This window comes from Xiphophorus hellerii, chromosome 10 (genome assembly GCF_003331165.1).
Source record: "Xiphophorus hellerii strain 12219 chromosome 10, Xiphophorus_hellerii-4.1, whole genome shotgun sequence".
NCBI classification, from domain to species: Eukaryota; Metazoa; Chordata; class Actinopteri; order Cyprinodontiformes; family Poeciliidae; genus Xiphophorus; species Xiphophorus hellerii.
This window is the reverse complement of record NC_045681.1, coordinates 1,114,061-1,121,915: the sequence shown is the minus strand read 5'-3', so window position 1 is coordinate 1,121,915 and position 7,855 is coordinate 1,114,061.

The following is a 7,855-nucleotide window of genomic DNA, read 5'->3' as shown; positions in this document are numbered from 1 at the left end:
TTTTTTTAAATGTACTTTTATTATTTTTACTACGTTGTACTTTTCACTTTTACGTGAGTAATTTTATTCTGAAGTATTTCTTCTCCTGCTTCAGTAAATCTGGATTTTCTCATCACTGAATGAAAATCAAACATGTTTTAACCAAAAACTGAGCAGACAGACAAACAGCTGCAGTTTCTGTTAAAGTTTCATCAGTTTTTTATTGAAACTGATTTGGAAACATTTTATTTTGCCTGATTTTATTTTTTTGCTATTTATATAAACTATTCTAATTTTGGTCCTTAAAATACCAAAATCTCCACTTAATAACTTTATATTTTGGTTCCTCTGATGATGTAAATTTTCAATATTAAATTATTGATAATTTACACAGGCCACTAGAGTGCGCTACATCTCAAACTAGGAGCTTTAAATGTCAAAGGTTTTTGTTTTAATAATTATCTTCTTAAAGGGCCAGTACCGTGTGTTTTCCAGGCACATGGTATCATGGTTGCTAATTGCTGCTGGCTAGTCTGAAGGAGCTGAGTGAGGGAGGATCTGCGCCTTGGAGGCGGGGCTAGGTCCACCCAGGCGTTTTGCTCGGCTGAATGGTTGCCATGGAGATTAAATGATTTGTTAAACATGAAAGAATCAAAGCAACTCTGCAGGTTTGTTTCTGATGAGGGAAAAACATGAAAACATGACGGAAAGTTTAAAAAGTAGATTTTTGGTGATACTGCCACTTTAAAAATAAACTGTAAATATTTCCAGCTCCTCCAGTCCAAAAACTGTTTGGTTAACTGGTTTCTCTCCAGTTTGGATCAAGTTGACTCGTCAACTATTTAAACCAAAGTATCAAAATGATTTCTGACTTCTAGCAATCTGATAAAAAAAAGATTTATTTAAAATATTCGTTCAAACAGCTAAAAAATCCAGGATTATAGAAATCAGTTTTTCTTTAAAGCTTCGTTCCACAGGTGGTTTAATCTGAGAGGAAATGAACTTTAATGGCCCCAGAATGAAAACCGTCTTCAACAAAAACAGCATTGAACTTCAGGCGCAGGTTATCCTGGGCTTTAATATTTCTCATTTATTCGTTTTATTTCCAGGAACGAAGTCATGAGAGACTGAATTCCCAGACTGACGGAAAACAATGAAATCACACCAACGGTTCGTCTGAGGCTTTTATTTCCTACTGAGCAGGAAGCTGCTGGTTAAACTGACAAAACGTCTCTCACATTAGAGCTGGTGGTGAGAGGTCAGAGGTCACCGGGGTCGTGGTTAACAGAGCTAGAGATAGACAGAGAATGAACTACATAGCACAGCTGTATGGAGCTAAATCAGGGCTGTAAAGTTTGTTCAAAAGTAAAAAAAGTAAAACCAAACAAACTTGAAACTAAAAAAAATTGAGACACTGAAAAATAATTTAGGAAGTGATAAAATTTTGAAAGTGAAAAAAAACTGAAGCTACAGAAGAAAATTTAAATTGAAAAATAATTTGAAACTGAAAAAAAAAAGTAAAACTGAAATAGGAAGTTCAAAACTACTTTTCAGATTCAAGTTTTTCAGTTTCAGATCTTTTTTTTAAGATGACTTAGTTTTTCTTTGAACAAACCTTATGGCCCTATTGGAGCTCCATACAGCGGCCTGTCAGATGCAGCTCTTCTCCAGATCCTGAGCCGATATGGTTCTGAGGGAACGCGAGGAGAGGAAGAGCGGCGGGAACGGCATGGCGGCCGGCGGCGGCGACAGGCTGGGCACCACGGAGATGATGGACGGCGAATCCGCCAGCGAGCCGTAGCCCGATTTCTGCAAACACATGGAGGACGAGTCGGCAGCAGGGCCGTGGAAAAACCCGGGAGGGTCCAGGGCGTCTGCGGTGCCCACTGCAGGCGGGAGGTCAGAAAATTCAACAAAAACCTTAAAAATTATGAAAAATACTTCAAACACAGCTAAAAGTCTACAACAATAGTTACAATAATAACAGACTAATTTGCAATAATACAACAAAAAATCATAATAATACCACAAGAAAAATTGCAATAATGAGCAAATAGAGTTGAATATTAGAAGAATAATGTAATAATACTACAAAAAGTCACATAACAGAATAAAGTCGTAATAATTTGAGAATGAGGTCATAATATTACCAGAATAAAGTCTAAATTATGTGTGAAAAAAGTTGCAATGACATCAGAATGAAGTCATAATACAAAAATAAATTAATCATAACAAAGACTTTATGTGAGAATAAAATTGTACAAAAATAAAGTTAAAAAAAATTAATGATAAAAGTCGTAATAATGTATAAATAAAGTCGTACTGTACAACTTTTTACCATCAATTTATGACTTTAATCCCATAATTTAATCTTTTTCTTAGTCTGGCCCTGTAATGCTCCACCATATTTTAAACAGAGAAAAAATAAAAATGTAAATTTTTCCTAAACTTGCGTGGACCGGGGCCCAAACCAGTCTCCTACCCCGGGCCCCAGATCCTCCTAAAACCGACCCTGGACGGGATGACTCGGCTCTGATTGGAGGAACTTTCAATGTTTATACTGAAGATGCAAACCGGCACAACAAATAATAGAGAAGCAGGTGAGTTCTGACCGGGCAGACCTGGGTCGTCCTGCAGCTGTGTGTGCAGGTATTGCTGTTTGGTGTAGAAGTTGTTGTAGATGCAGTAAACTGCCGCCATCAGAGCAACGGTCCCGACAGACGCGGCGATGAAGAGGAAAATCTTGGCGTTGTCTTTGTCTACATGAGCATCTGGATCAGAACCAGCAGAAAGACGTTGCAGCTGCAGTACGTAACTTTTATTAAAACATTTTCATGATGCCAGAACGGTTTGGTATGAGATGGATAAAATAAAGAAAATCAAGCTCCTTTTCTTTTTCAATTCCTAACTAGAAACAACCAATCAGAGCCAGGAGGCGGGGCTTAGCGCTGTCAATCACCCTCCAGCTCTCTGCTACCCTACAGTCTGTGGTAAATGCTAAGGCTAGTTAGCATAGCCACCAATGACGGCAGATAAACAATTTTCCTGTAAGTTGCTTCTCTGCCATTAGCGCATTCAGCAGCGAGTGCATGAGAGTGATTGGCAGCGCTAAGCTCCTCCTCCTGGCTCTGATTGGTTGTTTTGGGTGAATTTCTGTCTCACAACAAACTGCCAACATGGAGACATTTAATTTATAAGAGTCACTGCAGCTTTAAATCCACTGGAGCCAAAACCAGAGACCCGGGAACTTACACGTCCTCTTAGCGTTGAGACGAGCTGCGTCGTCCTGAACAAGGAGGTCCCGGATGTGAGGAAGAGGAGGAGGAGGAAGAGCCGGGCTCATCTTCCTCTCAGACTGCAGGGTGACCTGAGAGCTGCTGGGCGGAAACATCAGCAGCAGGCACAGAGCGGCAAGGCCTCCCATGGCGACCAGCTACTGAAACACAGAAACAAACTCCTCCGTCTTCCTCAGCCTTAAAGGGCCAGTACCGTGTGTTTTCCACTTTACTGCAGAACTAAGGTATTATACTATAAACTATTAAATACTATATATATCAAATATCACTTAGAAAAATGTTGAGCTAAATAATAAAACAAAAGTGAGACATTTTGTCTACTTTTGAAGTAATAATGCAGTAAATCACTGGATTCCACACCTTCAGTCTCAGTGCTTTAACTGATCATAATGAAGGCACAAAAAGTGTCACATATCAAATATAATTTAAAATAACATTTGACTTTGTAATTTATCGTCTTGAAATTGGGTCTCTGTCTCTTTAAGAACTCCTGCTGTTTCTGAAGCTCCGCCTCCAGGAAGTCACCCCAACATGGCTCCTCTTTAACCCTTTAATGTTTTTACCAGCGTTGCATTTCCACCAACTGGTTGCTAATTGCTGCTGGCTAGTCTGAAGGAGCTGAGTGGGGGAGGAGCTGCGCCTCGGAGGCGGGGCTAGGTCCACCTCCCAGGTGGACCCATCCAGCTGAATGGTTGCCATGGAGATGAAAAGATTTCTCTAACATTAAAGCAACTCCAGGTTTGCTTCGATTAGGAAAAAACATTAAAATTTGACGGAAAGATCGAAATAAAGTCATTTTAAGTTACACCGCCTCTTTAATTTTTTTTATGAGCTCTTAATAAAAATGTTTCAACTGTTTCTCATCTTTTTTTAACACTAAGACTAAAACTGAAGCCCAGGTTTCATCCAGCAGGACTTTCTTCCCTTACAAACATTCAGATCTCTAAAGAAAAGCCGGCCGTTATTAAAAATGAGTTTTTACCTGAGTTTTAGGAACCGAGACGCTGCTTTCCTCTCGCTGGCTGTTGTTCTTTCTGCCTTTCAGGCTGAGTGAAGTGAGACTGGATCCAAGACGACCGAAATCCCCAAAGACGTCGATATTTCTTCAGGGAATCCTGCAGAAAAGCAGCATCGTGTCATGGAGACGGAGATTATTAAACGCTGATCTGCAGCACTTTGAACCACAGATAAAAAATAAAGAGGAAACGTCTGAGGATGCTGCATTTTCTAATTAAAATAAAGAATCTTTATTTTAACTAGTTTATTCTCTTTAAGAAGGTGATATAAATAGTGACAATTTAATTTGAATAAAGACGATCTTTGTTCTACTTCTCTGGTTTAAAACGAGTTTAAACTTGAAACTGAAGTAGCTAATATAGAAATCAATTTAATGGAAAATGGAAAAACACAATAAGTTCAGCTTCTAGTTTGTAGAAATAAAAACTGAGCGTCTAAAACCGGAACAGGTTGTATTTGGAGGATGGAGCTCCCCCTGGTGGTGAGTGATGAGTACAGCAACTCAACACGGCAATTATTTTCTTTGCTTTATTTTTCAAGTAAAAAATATTTAATAATTAAACATTAAAATGGGTTTTTAAATCAATAATCATACATGTGTGTAATATTCAAACGTTTTACCTTTTAGGTGTTTTTGTGGTTTTTCTTTAAATCTTGAACAGAATATTCAAACGTTTACTAGATGTAAATATTAACCAATTAACCGATTACTAAATTAGTCATAATGTATATTTGTGGTTTCTTGTGTTGGCTGAAAGAAGTTAAACTGTTTAAAAACTGTAGAAGAAAAATATTCAAATAAAACTGAAGCTCTAAGTGAATCTACATTGTTTCACCTTTTGAACTGAAACAAATGAACTTTTTCTCTTTCCTGACGTCAACAGAGCCGAGCGTTTCAACATTTTCTCCCCATGAAGCAACGTTCAGTCAGCTTCACGTTTCAGACCAGAATGTTCCCCAAACGTCACTGAAAAACAAAACTTTCCATCAGCGTTTCATTTCCTGACCTTTGACCTCAGAGTTTCTTTCCCAGGCAGATAAAGGAGCGGATTTCACACAGCAGGGAGCAGAAAACGTTACGGTGGAGAACCTGAGCAGAAATGTTTTATCAAGCCCATGTTCCTGCAGAAAACCGACAGGAAAACTTCACCGAAAATCTACAGTGGAGTTTAGGAAGATTAAAGACGGAAAAGGACTAAATACCAGCCAAAAAATAAACAGAACTTTCTAGAATAAACTCAGAAATATCTGAACTCCAAAAGAAAAAAATTGCAAGAAAAAAAAAAGATTAATCCCAGATTATATTTTGATCCTTGACTCTGAGCTCTAAAAGTTGGAAATTTACTAGAAAAACTAAAACTTTGATATTAATTTAAACTTTTCTAGAAAAAACAAGGATATTTTCTGAGCAACAAAACTAAAAAACTTGAGAAAAAAATTCAAATTGTTGGCTGAGTCTCAGAAATGTTCTAGAAAAAAAGAGGCAATTTCTGAGCAACAAGTCAAACATTTGCAAGAAAAAACCCTTACATTTTCAGATTAATGTCAGAAGCTCCAGAAAACCTTTGAGCTTGAAATTTGTAGGGAAAAAAAGTAAATAAAAATGAAAAATTCATCTTTAAACTTGTGGAAATTTGAGTTTTGAAAGTGCAGAAGAGAAATTTCCAAGTTTTTTCTAGAAAATTTCTGGGATGAAGAACTTTGGGATTTCTTTGGCAGACGTTGAGTTTTTTCCTCTTCCTGTCCTCTGGGCCCAAATGCGGCGTCGTAAAAATAATCTCCTTAACTGAAACCAAAGAAATGAAAAAATGTTCCCCTAAATAAATTCATCACTTCCAGCTGCAGGTTCGTTTTCTGACTTTCTTACAGATCATTAAATTATTCTGGAGCTTAAAATCAGTAGAAACAAAAAATATTCAGCTTAAAAACTGAAACCAAGAAGAAAATAGAATCTGACAGGAACAAAAAGATATTGCTGCAAAAGTTTTATTATGACAAATACAGAGAAAATTCATTTTTACATTTGTTTACCAGCTAAAGTTTTAAAACATTAAATACCAGAATGATTTCAACATTTTGTTCTGCCTTATTTATGTTGAAGGCAATTAAAATGCAGCTTTTTAAGTTCATGTGACTCAAAATCAAAATCAAAACATTAAGAGTGAAAAATAACGGAATAAAAACTAAAAATCACAAAAAAGCCGAAGATATAAAACCAGAAACTAAAAATATCTACAAGCTCATTTAATTTAGCTTCAGTTTCTACTTTTACATATTTACATTGCAGACGTGGCTCACATGACTGATTCAGTCAGCAGAACCACTTTAAATCACATGAGGCTGAAACCAGAACCAGACCCAACACTTTGAAACGGTTCACATTATGGCAGCCGGTCTGGACCCGGACAGAACAGAGTAAAGGAGAATAGATCCGTTTTGTAGCTCACAGGACAAATCGCAGTGGAAATAAAAACCGACATTTTTCTGGCTGTTTAGGAGATTTATAATCATTAGGGCTGAACCGACTGCAGTTTTCTGGCCAATAAATGTTGGAAAGTCTCACCTGCACATTCAGATTCTTTTCTTTCTGAAAAGTCAAAAGTTTTATCAATGAAAGTTACGTTGGCAGCAGCGCTCTGACCTCTGCTAAGCTCCGCCGGGTTGGCGGATCCGTCAGTCAGTGATTCGGTTATGGAAGAATAAAAAGCAGAGCGTCTGATTTTCAGACGTTAGTGGAGGTAGATGAGATCAGAGGACAAGATCAGCTTCACATGTTCGTCTCAGCCAAACGCCGAATGTTTTGGAAATGCAGGATCATAAAGTAGTTATGATATGTAAATACTTTCAGGGCTGCAGCGTCTACATCGGTATCGACTACATTTTGTTTAATTACAGATTTTAACACATTCAAATTTGAACAAAATGAATTTATTTTAATTTATTAATTAATAAATTATTAATTTAAATTTATTTTTTCTTTTAAGCCTTAACCTTCGTATTTCCACATAACGCCGCTGTCTTACAGTGTCAAACATCCCGATATAAATGATATCGGTTATCGGCTATAAGAGCAGGATTAATATCAATACCAGCCTAAATTTTCATATCCGTGCATCTCTAAATATTTTATTATCTTTTCTTCGGACCGTTTCAGTTGAACGTTCTGCGCTGCGTCTGTATTAGCAACAAGACAGAAATAAACATCGGAAGCTCCGGTTTTACTTATCGGATCGATTACAACAACGATACCGATGTTCACGCCGATATATCGTGAAAATAATAAACATTTCTCGTTTTCTCTGGGGAACTCGATGCTTAACGGAAACTGTTCTGGACTAACAGTCATTGTAAACATTTACGGCGCCGTAAACATCCAGGTCTGAAAACTGAAGATTCAGATAAAATGTTTTGGCAGCGATGAGCTGCGGAAACCGAAACACGGACGTCAAACAGCAGCTCGTGTTCATAAGGTCAACAGGTCGTAGATATGCAGCCGTCCACCGCCGCGTCGCTCCACCTCTGAACATTGGTGTGACCATCAGAGTTCGTAAAAACACGAAGTC